General features: G+C 49.0%; 1 protein-coding gene across 2 annotated transcripts in view; it reads right to left on the bottom strand.

The window, feature by feature from the left end:
- CCNI (cyclin I) overlaps nt 1–13,000 on the bottom strand; it is a 431,201-nt gene that overhangs the window by 270,996 nt on the left and 147,205 nt on the right. The window lies entirely within an intron of this gene.

The raw sequence follows: 13,000 nt of genomic DNA, 5'->3' as shown, positions 1-13,000 counted from the left end.
GAAGAACTTGTTAGCACACTGGAGACCGTTCATGGATGTAGCACAAGGAAACAGAATCGAACAGGAGACGATGGAACGAAGCACAGGCTTAAGAGTCGTCGATTCGGAACCGCCAGGGCTCAGGAAATTCGGTATCGGCACAGGGACCTCGAGGCCAGACGTGCGGTGCACCGCTGGTACAACAGCCAGCGGAGAACTCAGCAAAGAGTCATCTTTCGGTTCCAGGATACTGTCCACTTTTTCGATCAGTGTCCGGAACACAGCGCTAGTAAGCGAGTGGAGCGCCTCAATGGCGGCCATGATGGCCCGCAGCGATGGCGTGCCTTCCATCCACTCCGTCCCCTCTCAGTAGGCAGCAGAGCCGGATTTGAACCCTGGAGGCCGGCTACTCCGGGGTAAAAGGCCACGCAAGTAGATGTCAAACAGTGGGCGCTCCTCATATAGCAGAACACACCTCTGCCGTCAGCGAGGGCCTCGTCCCGTCGACCCCGGGAGGTCAGCAAGGTCTTCGGGCACCAGACCCCCACCACGGCATCCAGTGGAACACGCTAGTGTGTCCTCGGTGCAGATCAAGCACAGGATCGTCATCAAAAAGCAACAATTCACGGCACACTTCGGGAGACCGGGCTCAGTCCCGGTCTCACGGCCGTTGTTGATCACTTCCAGACCGGATAGGTTAGAACTCGAGGTCCCGGCTTCCATACGATGTTAGGCCGAGAATGGAGACACGGCGTATCTTCGTCGACCGATGAGGTAGAAAACTCGGGATTGCACCGTTAGAAGCAGCAAAACTTCATGAACAGGGGAGTCAGGTGTGAAGTCAGGATAGACGGCAGGATAGTCGAGCTGCTGGCGGAGGTCGGCGGAGCCGGGAGCTTACACGGCCATCTTGGTTGCTAGCGTAGCTCCTCCTCGTCTATGCAATTTTTAATGTAGATATTTATTATTTTGTAGTGCTATGATTGCTTTTAAGTAAGCTGATGAATTATTTAATCCGATCTACCAATAAATCGAAATTGAACAGACTTAACACTTGATTGGGCCATACCGGTCTGATAAGATGTGCCCACCCACACATATGGGGTACCGTGTTCGTAAGGAGAACAAATGGGAATGCTGGATGGTAGGACTTTTGCAAGGAAATTCCAGAGATTTAGGCCTTATAAATATGAGGCAGTGACTTTTCACCCTTGCTTTGATTTTGAGGCTGGATATCAGCTACATCTCTAGTTTTCAGTCTATCCTGTATGGAAACCGAGCACATTTTTTTAAAAGCTGTTGATGTTTGCAGGAAATTCTGGGTATGAGAAATTGCAGCTCTGCATGAGCCACATCATTCTGTTTTCCCCTAGGTCTCAATTTTCAGAAATGCCTATGGTTGAGCGTTCTCTGGGCACTTGCCAACTCAACAAATCACAAAAGGCCTTTGAAAAAAGATATTTGAATACCATTCTGTAGTTGCATTTCTTGCCTTGGCTCAAGCAACTCCAAGCATGGGGGTACAATGTCTATTGGAAGTGGAAAGGGAATGAATGCTGTAAGGTAGGATTTTTGCCATTCACTCCATTCCAAAACGTTCCTTCACAGTAATGCAGGGAAATCTTGGTTTCTGAAGCAAAGTTTAGTGTTTGCAGGGGTTAAAAAAAGTAGTGGGATCCACACAGGCTACACCACCTGTGACTCCATTAGGTGTCTATGTATGGGGCTGATAGGATTTCCTTGGTCCTGGCTGACCCCAAGGCAAAATGTAGCAGCTACACATCCCAAACATCGATCTATTCAAGCAATTTCCTTGTGGTTTCCACGGTCAAGATTATGGATCTTTTCGGTCTCAGGCCATAGGCCCATCAACATAATTCTGGTCCGTTATTTATTGAGAGGAGTGGGGGAACAAGGTTGTATGACTCGTCATTACTAGAACATTTCTTGATAGAAATTTGAAAAATGACACCATTTTTGCACAAGGTTTGCCAACTGCAAGGTATTTTGGGTACGATAAAATATTGGGATATATGCAAACAATACTATCTCCAGTTGCCTATTATTCAGAAATGTCTAGGGTTGGTAGATTTCCCAGAGAATCGGGCAACCTTGAGCCCAAATATAGCAGCGAGCTACATTCCAAAAAATCTATTAAATTCCAAGAAACTCTCTTGACGTTTCCAGAGTCGAGTTCATGCACCTTTACTCTCCTGGGCAATAGACTCCCCTACAGGGATGGAATACTCTTTTCATGAGGAGAAGCCTGGAAAGGCTCGGTGGTAAGAAATTTCTTATTCCACACAAATTCTAGAACTTTCGGTCTTAAAAACGTGAGGACATCCTGTTTTATGAAGCAAGATTTGACATCTACTGGGTATTCTGGGAAAGAAAAGTGGTGCGACCCACACAACCCAGACTACCCTGAACTTGCATGCCTTTAGTTTTCAGAAATGTTTGAAGAGGGTAGGTTTCCTTAGGTGATGGCGAACGGGGAGGCCCAATACCACAGGCAATAATAACCAACAGAAAAGTATATCTTGTCCAATCATTTTCTCCCTTCACATGGTTCCACTTTGGGCCTTTGCATTTTGTGTCACAGGCGCCCAACCACACAAGGGGAGTACTTCTTTTACTGGAAAAAGTGTGAACACAGGATGGTTAGACATTTGTTATCTATTTGATTTCTATATAATTTTGGATTCTAATGCAAAGTAAAAAGCACAATTTGATTTGCTTTCCCTCAGAATCATCACCTGGCATTATGGATAATCCAACATTCCAAGTAGTATAAATAGCCTCTATTTTTAGTCTTGGATTCTTGCGTACATAAAAACGGGAGACAGCCATGACAACGCGGGATTTACACCGCACTGCCATTACGACGCTGCAATCACAACGCAAGTCGTTACGACTTGCGCTGGAGGGCGCTCTTGGTAAAGGAATAGTTTTATTTTCTATTCCAACACCTTCCCTACTGTTACGTGGGCTGGAGTTGGAATAGAAAATTAAACTATTCCACAATCCAGCGCATTTCGTTGTAACGACTTGCGTTGTAATGGATGCATCGTAATGGCAGCGGGGGGTAAAGCCCGCGTTGTCATGACACACATCCCATAAAAACAAAATGTACAGCCTTCTGTCATACACAGTATTACCTCTATGAAGTTTTTTTTATGGTTATGGTGAATGTTTTCCAAATCATTGGAAACTGTAGCTCCTTTAATGGCTCCAGGTATCGCAGGTTTTTGGGTCAGGTATGAACATCTTTGACCCAAGGCTGGCATGTGTTTTATGTTATATTATCTTGATAGATCGCCCTTCAGTGGTAAAATCTCTCAATGAAGACCTAGTTGCCTATTTCTTTTTTTCAACTTGCATTTACACTTTGATTTCAAGAATGTGTATTGTTGAGAAAACCTTGAGTGATTTCCACTAATTACACTATTTTGAATTCGTCATTATATCTCGTTTTCAGAATTGTGCAGCTTTCTGGGTTCACACATGTGTTTTTCACCAGATTCCCCCCACAAACTGCAAGCAGGTAGAAGCTGTAAAAATAAGAAATATTCGCTCCCGCTCTAACAATGGTGCCCCCACTGAAACTACTTACGTGGAACGTCCGGGGATTGGGTGATAAAATAAAAAGGGGTTTGGTGATGCACACCATCAAACGCCACGGGCCTGAGTTGGTTCTACTTCAAGAAACACACCTGACAGGGAATACATGCAAGGCTTTAAATAGACGTGGATACACCATGGCAGTTCACGCTCAATTTACTACGGGCTCCAGGGGCACTGGGATACTTATTAAGAAAAACTCGCCCTTTCTGGTTCACAGCCATAGGGCGGACGACCAGGGACGCTTTGCGGCGATCTCTGGTCAATGGGAGGGGAGAACCTTTAATGTGGTGTCAGTATACATCCCCCCGGCGCTGCACTCTACTGCACTGCCGGCACTGGGGCAGTTTCTTCTAGAACTTCCGGAGGGGAACATAATCATCGGGGGGGACTTTAATGCTATAACAGATCCCTTGCTAGACACTTTTCCGACACGGGACCGCCCGAGAGGGGCCTCTGCTCTTCCCAGCTTCCTGAACGCAATGGGCCTCACGGATGCATGGCGTCAACTCAATCCCACAGCACATCAATACACGCACTACTCCTCCTCACATAACAGCCTCTCACGTATTGATTTCTTCTTTCTTTTAGGGGTAGGTTTAGGCTCCATAGATAAGCTAGAGATTCTACCCAGGGGCATCTCAGATCACTCCCCGATATCACTACATCTTACCACCAAAGAGTCAAAGCGCGCCAGAATATACCCGATTTATCCCAACTACCTACAGATCCCTGGGATCAGGAAGAAACTCAAGCTAGCCACGACACATTACTTTACCGAAAATGCAGGAACAGTCTGCTCACCCTCGGTACTCTGGGAGGCATATAAAGCGGTCTTACGTGGAGCTGCCATAGCGGCCATCGCTGGGCATAAAAAGGACTCCAGAACAGAACTTACGAATTTAGAGCTGGCGCTTGGCGCAGCGAACAATGCTCACATGTCAGACCCCACCCCGGACACTACTCATACATTACACCTCCGACAGCAGCAATACCAGGCTCACTTGACAACAATCACTAAGGGTCACTTAGCACACACCGCACACCGAATATACGATGTGGGAGACAAGGCCGGGAGGATGTTGGCATGGCTAGACAAACGGGGCGGCAGTAATAGAGGGATACAGAGACTGTACGACAGTGAGGGCCAACTACAGACACACCCGGAACAAATAGTACGTACCTTAGCACGCCACTTTCAGGGGATATACACCCCGGAGCGGTCCGTCACGGAACGGGAGGCGATGGCCTCGATTAGTCACATTGATATCCCAGAGCTTTCCAACGAAACACAGCAAGAACTAGACGCAGACCTGACTGAGGACGAGATCCAGTTGGCAATACAGGCATTGCAGTCAGGCAAAGCGCTGGGACCCAACGGCATACCTGTAGAGTGGTATAAAGCGACGGCCTCAGTGCTGGCAAAACCCCTGTTAGATATGTACACTGAAAGCGTAGAGAAGGCGATGCTCCCACTCGACCAGCGCACAGCCACGATCGTGGCCATTCCCAAGCCAGCCAAGCCACCAACTGATTGTAGCTCATACCGACCCATTTCCCTACTCAACATTGAAGCAAAGATACTAGCGAAACTCCTGGCCGGTCGCCTAACTCAACACCTACACACCTTGATACACCCAGACCAGTCGGGTTTCATGCCGCACCGTAGCACGGCGTTGAACCTACGGAGACTGCATGGGGTGATGGCGCGGGCGCATCTTCTTACGGACCAGGCAGCGATAATTTCCCTGGATGCTAGGATGGCGTTCGACCTGGTTGAATGGGAATATTTATTCGCTGTACTGACCCGAATGGGCTTCGGCCCAAAATATCTTGCATGGGTACGGCTACTGTACACGTCGCCAGTCGCACAGGTGGTTGCGAATGGTCACATCTCACCGCCATTCCCACTGGGGCGGGGAACCAGACAAGGGTGCCCGCTATCGCCCCTTCTCTTTGCACTGGTGCTGGAACCTTTGGCAATTCTGCTCAGAGCGACACCGCTGTTCCGGGGCATCTCCTGGGAGGACGGATGGGAAGATAAAGTCTCCTTGTATGCAGACGACATGCTTATTTACATGATCAATCCTGCCGAAGGAGTCCCTGCCCTATTGGCAATATGCGATGAACATGGCAGGGCATCGGGCTACACCCTGAATTGGTCCAAATCCATCTTATACGTACTCCGGTGCCCGGCCCCGTTGTTGCAAGACGACTGTCCCCTAAAGATAACGTCCACCTCATTTAAGTACCTGGGAATCTACTGCTGATGCTAAGGGATTTTATACAGAGAACTTGCTGCCGCCTCTAGTTCGCCTGCGTGCGGACGTTAAATTCTGGGCTACACTGCCGCTGACCCTCCTTGGAAGGGCGGCGCTGTATAAGATGATGGCTCTCCCGCGGTTTCTATATGTGCTTGAGAATTCCCCCTATATCGTGGACCCACGCTACTTTACGCAAATCGCTGCACTGGTATCTGGCTTGTTGTGGAGTAATGGCCCAGCGCGGATAGCACAGGATAAACTGGTTAAGAGCTGGTATGAGGGAGGGATTGCGTTGCCTAATCTTCAATTATATTATTGGGCGTCCCAGCTTAAAATAATTAACCACTGGATACACACTCCACGGGACGATCCCGCTTATAAGGCGGACTGGTCTCAGCTGGGCACGGACGGCATGCTCGCGGTGTTATACAACTACTCGCAAGTTAAGACCCTACTAGGCCCGACATTTCACACAGCAACACTGTGGCACACAGCACAATCGCGTCTGGGCTGGAAGGGCAGAATTACCAGGTTAACACCGTTGTGGGACACTAAGGCGCTGGGAAACTTGAGGTCCTGTAAGGGATTCACACAGTGGGACAACATAGGGATCTCAGTGGTAGGAGACCTTTGGGAAGGGGGCACAGTGCTTACGTTTTCCCAACTCCAACAACAATATGGACTAGGCCCCACGGAGACATTCAGGTATGTTCAGATCAGACACGCCCTCCTACGAGCAATTCCACCTGACACCACACTCCCAGACTCATCACCGCTGGAGGACAGGCTACTGACAGAATTTATGGAACAAAAGGCTACCTCTCTCACATATAAAAAACTAGTTAACAACTTCCCGGACCCCACACAGAAGCTCAAGGAGAAATGGGTTGGGGAGCTGGGCGAAATGGACGAGAACGAATGGAACGAGGCGCTTGCATCACCACGGGAGGTAGGCATATCGGCCAGGTTCCGCTTAGTACAACTCAAGATTCTACACCGCACATATTACACCAGACCGCTCCTCCATAGAATACAGCGGGCGCCACACCCATACTGCCTCAGGGGCTGCGGGGAGGAGGGTACTCTGCTCCACACCCTGTGGGATTGCCCACGAATCCAGGAGGTGTGGAGGCAGATTATGCGTACTGTCTCCCAGGCCATGGAAGTATCAGTCCTGCCAGAACCCCGTCTGTGCCTGTTAAACATTTGGGAACCTACTGACCTGGACAGGTATGGGCGATTGTGGGTTACGTTGGCTGTCACGGTGGCCAAACGAGATATTGCGCAAAAATGGGGTGCCCCGGAACTGCCTACAGTAGCTGGGTGGATCAGGAACATGGACCTTTTAATGGTAAAAGAAAGGGCAGTATATCTGATGCGAGCTTGCCCCCGTAAGTGGAATAAGGTATGGTCGCCGTGGAACAAATATAGGGGGGGAACCGTGTACACCATTGCCGGAGGGCCAGGACTCAGAGTCGGAGGAGGATGAAGACTAGATGGACTGAGTCCACACACTGAAAACTGGGGAGGGCTGAGAGGGTGCGGGGTGGCAAAGCTATCTTGGGACCAGTAATGCATGTGTGGAATGGCCGAATGCTGACCATATACGGAATTACCTATTGCCATGTGATGACCTTAGTTGAGTTAATTGTTTTTGTTATGCTTAAAATTTGACCTGTTGGGAGCGGGTAAACCTACCACGAGTAAGAACCGTAAGGATTACCATGAGGGACTGTTATGAAGGTATGACTTGAAACCTGTCTTTCGCGGAATCTTAAGAATGCTCCATGCACAAATCAAGGTGGCAACCGTAAGTTGTTGGATCACGACATGTTTTTTGTTTCTCCTATTCCCTTGATTGACAATGCCAATGATGCATGAGCGAGATGCATGTATGTTTATGTGATTGTATGATATGCCATCTTGACAATAAAGATCTTTTAAAAAAAAAAAAAATTTAAAAAAAAAGAAATATTGACAACCACTTGGAAAACGGCAAAACATATAGGGCCAGATGTAGGTGGCTAAATACCGGTCGGTTAGCGTTACCGAGCGGTATTTACCCATGTGCGATGTAGGTATTACCGAACGCCATCGGTAAAAATAAGGGAAACCAGTTACCGATTTGTTATTTACCAATTGGCAGACACCGAAACACTAAAATACCGAATCGGTAAATAAGAAATCAAGAATTAATCGCAAATGCGACGTACCAAAATTCGGTAATACCGAATTTGCCTAAAATCGGTATTTAAGAATCTGTAATTACCACTGACTCAAAGCAGGTGGTAATCAGGTGCACTGCATATAAAGAGCCCTGGCTGGTAGTGAATTTGGAGAAGGATACCTGCTAGGTAAATCAATGTGACACACCCTGATGTATACCTTGGATGAATGTATTGGTGACTCCAATTAATGGCACTTGCTTTTCCATTTAGGTGACAGTGCTTATGCCGTGCGGTCATTCATCCTAAAGTCATACCTCAACCCTTCAACTCCAAGTGAGAGAAGATACAATGTGGCACATAAAAGCATGCGCAATGTTGTGTAGCGCACCTTTGGACTACTAAAAAGCAGGTTCCGTTGCCTCCATAAAAGTAGAGGTGCACGTCATACCGCCCCATCATCTGCTGCAAAATAATTGCAACATGTGCAATGCTGCATACCCTTGCCACAAAGAAAGGAACAGCAGTGGAACTAACTGACTGAGGATGCGGGTGAGGACTGTCCACAGCCAGAGTACAGCGCAGCAGGTGTGGCAGCAGCACCGGATGGGCGACACAGACGGGCTGAGATACCATGCAACTATTTCTGAGTAAGGAGACATAGCCAGTTACTGTATGTGAGTGATGGTGTTTAATGATCATAGCACACCACCACAAATGGAAGTGTGTCACATGTTAGGCCTAAACCAAATGCAGTGTCCATACCAAAACTGGGTTACATCACCCATTTGAGTAAAACCATGATATGGCTGGCTCTACTTCTTGCTCCCATGCGCTGCACTGCTGCGTTCCTTGGCCCAACTGTCCTCACTGCCACCCTGTCCTGTGGCAGCGCTGTGGTGTTCGCTGCGCCTCCTGGACTCTGTGGGGTGGGATGTAATGCTACTGCGGCTAGTAGCCTCTTCACTTTCACCCCATCGCCTGTAGTGGCTACCTTGTTGGTTTGTAGCACTTCTGATGCACTGGTCACTGTGACCAGCCCCCTTGCCACATCACGGCTGCAGTGGTCCATCTCCTCCTGCATAGCCACCGAGTGCCTGCAGAGCAGAGAGGTGGCAGTGGAGAGGCGGTTCACCGCCTTGTTGTAATTGTCAAGTGTCTGCCTCTCCATGCGCCTTGACAAACGGTCCTCATCTAATTTTCTGCACAGAAGCCTCACTGCCTCGGACACGTCCCTCACCCCCTCAGCGACAGTAGTGCTCATGGAACAGATGCCCTTCTCAATACGATGCATGTGGCCATTCATCTGTGTCATCTGCCACTGCACTGACCTAATAGCTTTTCCTTGCAGGCGCTGGACCTTCAACATGTTCCCCTGAAGGCCAGCGAACACACTCATCTTCGCCCTGAGAAGGAGGACTAGCTGCCCTTGCCCGCGGCGTCTGGAACGTGTGTGGGCGTGCTCTGTGGGGGACTGGGAGCCTGCCCTGTTGGCATCCTCAGCCACCGTGGACTGTTGTCCTCCTATGCTTTCCTCCTCGGACACCTCCATCTGCTGGAAGGTGGCCACTGCATGCCTCCTGCCTCTCGGTGCTGGTGGCGTTGATGGTGGCGGTGGTGATGGTGGCGGTGGGGTGGTGTGAATTGCAGGTGACTGGACCTCCTCCTCGTGTCCTCTCTGTTCTGGGCGCCTTTCCTTTGCTAGCCTCTGCTGCTCTGCGAGATGGCTCGCCTGTGAAGACATAATGTACATTTGCTCACTTATCTGGCAGCATCTGCATTGTAATAAATGTCATGCCTGCCAATCACACTGACTGTCCTCTGCTTGTTAAATGCTAATTGGTGTCACATGCCTTTGGGTTCATTGGACTGACTGTTCTGACATGTGTTACTTCAGACTACAACCCCCATAATGCATTGCAGGTTTTAAGTAAAACATGTACTGGAGTGGGAGTCCTTATGCCTCTTTGGGGATTGGGGGTAGGGGAGTGGGGGGCACAGCAGGCTGTGAATGCATCTTACCTTGTTTGTTGGCAGCTCTGGCAGAGCGGTCTGCATCCCCAATCCCACTCACACTCTCCGGCTGGAGGGTGGACTCGACCAGGAGATCTAGGGCAGTTGATGCAGGTGCTGTGTTCCTCCCTCCACCTGTACAGTAGGCTTGCTTCTGCCAGCCTCGCCTTAGCAGCCTTCCTCAGATCGTACCGTCTTTTTTTAGGGCCTCAATGGAGCGCTGGGTGACTCCAATGGCAGTTATTTTGTCTTGAATTGCAAGCCACAGCTGCCTTTTCTGTCACTCAGGCACGTGCAGGGACAGTTTGCCAAATAATTTGTCGTGGTCCTTGGTCACATCCTCAGTAAGGACCTCCAGCTCCCTCTCATTGAATTTGAGCTTCCTTTTTCTTTCACCTGCCTCCTTCTCCCTCTCCTGCTTGTCCATTTTGCTCAGATTTGTTTGCAAAATTCAGTTGAGTTGCTCCTGGCTTCTCTGCTCTGCTCCCTGCCTCACAATCAGCTCCAGGTTCAGTGCAGCTGCATGGTTGTGGCCACTTCCTGTTTGGGAGGTAATGAGGATGCACAGAATTGGCTGATGAGACAATTCCCGATTGTTTTAAATTACTGAATCGCTAATTACCGAATCGGTATTAAGGATTCGGAAATAACGATTCTGTAATGGGGAATCAGTATTTGTTTTTACCGATTCATTCCGATTTGCTATTTTTTTTGCGATTATTACCGAATCGGTAATTTCTCCCGATTGATTACGTACATCTGGAATACAGAGTTCTTAATAACGAATCAGTAAAATTCGCTATTAAGGAGTCTGTATTTCAGGATTACCTACATCTGGTCCATAGTTATTTTATCTCCACTGAAAGCTGATTAGAGGGCAATCTTATCACACTTTGTGTTTATAATGGTTAGAAATGGGGGCCTCTAGTTGGCAATGGTTTGCACCTTGTCCAATTAGGGCCCCTTCCTTCTAGTCAGGATAAGGGAGTTACACTCCTAAAATAACCCCTGCTCACCCCCTTGGTAGCTTATCACAAGCAGCCAAGCTTATCTAGAGGCAGTGTGTAAAGCATTTGCACATAGCCAACAGTAATACAATGTAAGCACTACAAAAGGACATCACACCAGTTTATAAAAATATCCAATATTTTTATATACTTAAGAAAGAACCAAAAATGATAAAAAAAATTCACAACACAGTACTAAAATTCCTTCAAGTCGATCGCTCCGTCTGGAGCTTTCACGGCGTCATGAACGGAAAATTCTGAACAGTTCTGGCTGAGCAGGCCCGCAAAACAGTACCTTTAGAAATTCAGGGCGTCGGCGACCTCTCGTTGAGCTCTGAATAGCACGGCATCCGCAGGCGTTGGTTCCGGAGGTCGGTGCAGCAGTCATCGGCCCTTGACGTCACACGCATTGCAGAACGTACTCCTCGTGGGTAAAGTCAGGAGCACTGGTGCCGGCAGGCGTCGGGTGCTGGGGGCGAAGTGCAGCAGTGCATCGTGCGGTGCCCTCAGGTCGCAGCTCGGTCACGATCCTCCAGCAGATTCAGGGAGACCAGGGCTGCGGTGCAAAGTGATGCGGTGCTCATCGCGGTGCTGGCAGGTCATGGTGAAAGCAGCGTCGTCGTCGTTGCTGAAGCGCTGTCGTCGGCTGATGAACTGGAATCGAAGGCACCAGCGATGGCAGGCCAAGGCAGCGGTGCGGGATGAGGATGGTGCGTCATGTAACTTACGAGCAGTTCCATCGAAGTGGTGTTGATGTCGGGCTGCAGCAGCGTCGTCTGGGATACCAGGGTGACGGTATGAAGCAAGGCAGTGCGGAGTGCGGTGCCCACTGGTGACGGTGCAAGCATCGGCTTGGTCGCAGCGTCAGCTGGCAGCATCGGTGAGACCAGGGTTGCGGTGCAGCGTTGCCCTCTGTGGTGCCTTCAAGACACGGAGTCGGCAGCGGAGTCGGGTTGCTTTTTCTTCTGTTGCAGCACAAAATACACAGTCCGCAGTGCGGAGGGCAGAAGAACTTGAAGTCTTTGCTCTTTCTGAGACTTCTTGAATAGGGGGCAAGCTCTACCTCAAGCCCTTGGAGAAACTCGCAAAAAAGAAGTTGCAGAAAGGTCAGTCCAGTCCTTTCACTGCCCAAGACAGAAGCAGCCACTGCAGGCGAACACAGCAAAGCACACAGCAAAGTGGTAGTTCCTCCTCACAGCTTCTCCAGCTCTTCTTCTTGGCAGTATTCTTGGTTCTAAAAGAGTTCTAAAGTTGAGAGGTTTGTGCCCCACTTTTTATAGCCCAAAATCCTTTGTCCTCTCTCAGGCTGAGTGTGTCTGTGCCCAGCAGGAACCAGTTCAGTCCTCTCTGGTGCAGCTTCCTGGCAGGAGGTGGAGACAGCATTGTCAGAGGCAGACCAGGCCCATTCAAGTGAAAGGAAATCTCCCCCCCTACTCTAATTGCAGCCCAGGTCTACTCAGTCAATCCCTGACCCATCTAGACTATCTGGAGCCACTGCTCCTCCCCAGCCCCGGTCATCCCAAAGCCAGACAGTCAATCCACAAATCCAGCAGAGGCAAACAGGATGGCTAGGCAAGAAAATACCTACTTTCTAAAAGTGGTATTTTCAAACACAGAATGTAAAAATCACCTTTAGTAAAAGATGCATCTTTAGACTCGGAGTTCAGGCACGTTAAACTTGATTTCTCTACCTTGTTGCCAGTGGTAGTTATGTTTATTTGATGGTATAAAAAAACTCCCCATTCTGGCAGCTTGGCAATGGTGAAAAACGAAATACACTGTAATTCACCACCAAGACTTGTCACACACATCAGTACATGTCCTACCTTTAACATACACAGCACCCTGCCCACAGGGGTACCTTGGGCCTACCTTAGGGGTGACTGAAATTTAGGAAAAGGAAAGGTTGGGGCCTGCCAGGTCAACATGGCAGCTACAAACCGAGCACAGT

This window comes from Lissotriton helveticus, chromosome 2_1 (genome assembly GCF_964261635.1).
Source record: "Lissotriton helveticus chromosome 2_1, aLisHel1.1, whole genome shotgun sequence".
Taxonomy (NCBI): Eukaryota; Metazoa; Chordata; class Amphibia; order Caudata; family Salamandridae; genus Lissotriton; species Lissotriton helveticus.
Note: the sequence above shows the minus strand (reverse complement) of the source record. Positions and strands in the feature narration are given on the sequence as shown.